The sequence below is a fragment of the Lucilia cuprina genome, chromosome 2, assembly GCF_022045245.1.
Source record: "Lucilia cuprina isolate Lc7/37 chromosome 2, ASM2204524v1, whole genome shotgun sequence".
Taxonomy (NCBI): Eukaryota; Metazoa; Arthropoda; class Insecta; order Diptera; family Calliphoridae; genus Lucilia; species Lucilia cuprina.
In genome coordinates, this window is record NC_060950.1 from 59,423,851 (window position 1) to 59,424,893 (window position 1,043).

Genomic DNA, 1,043 nt, shown 5'->3' on the forward strand with positions numbered 1-1,043 from the left:
TTTAGTGTTTGAACAGTAAAGTGCTCTCGGAAAACAAAAGTGATCAGTGAAGAAAATAATTGTGAAAATAAGATAAGTGCTTGAAAGGACAAGTGAAAAAATTTTTTGACATATAAGGTCATATCAATTTTTGAGAATCGTGCCGTAGATAGTAGGCACTCAAAATTGTGAAATTTAATTTTTCGTCCATTGACTTTTTGAGAAGCGTGGTCAAAATAGTAGTCAGTCTGCCTACTTTATTATATTGTGAACTCATTCAATTGAATGAGAAGCCCATAGGAGGCAACGAATTTACATTGTGCAAATTGAACTGTGTGAAAGTGAACATTTTAGGGTATATTTCTTTGACTCCGGTACATAAGCGGATAGATACTACCCTTTGTATAGTTAATGTGATCCTTTAAAATGGGGAAAGACGATTGTCTTAACCCTAATAAGAGGCCGAGGGTCGTGACTGTAGAGGAATATCAAAAGCTCCTCAAGGAAAGAGATGATGAATTTAAACTTCTTAGTCAAAAATTCGACTATATAATGAATGAAAATGAAGCATTGAGGAAGAATAATGCAGATCTCACGCTTCAGGTTAATGAGAAATACGAGACGGAAAGTCTATCCAGCGGAGATGAAATGGAGGTGGCCGATGAATCCTCTGTGGAAGCCAATAAGGTGAATGAAGGCCAAGCTAACGCCGTAGCTGGCACATCAACTGTAAAGATTCCAACGAGCGAAGCACCAAAGCAGAAAGTGAAGGACGTTCCCAGTTCCAGCAAGGGGACAAAGCAGCCGGTAAAATCTAGCGCCAATGGAGGAAATAAGAGTAAGTCTGTACCTGTAATCACCTCTTATGATATTAATGTTAAATCTATTAGTAATAAGTTGGAGAATGTATTAGGTCATAAAGACTACAACATAAAAATATTAGGTAAACATGTTACTAACATAGGGGTCTGCACCTTAGAGGATTTTGAGAAGTTAAAGGTATTGTTGGGTGAAGAGGGGGTACATTTTTATACCCATACACCAAAGGCTCAGAGACCTTACTC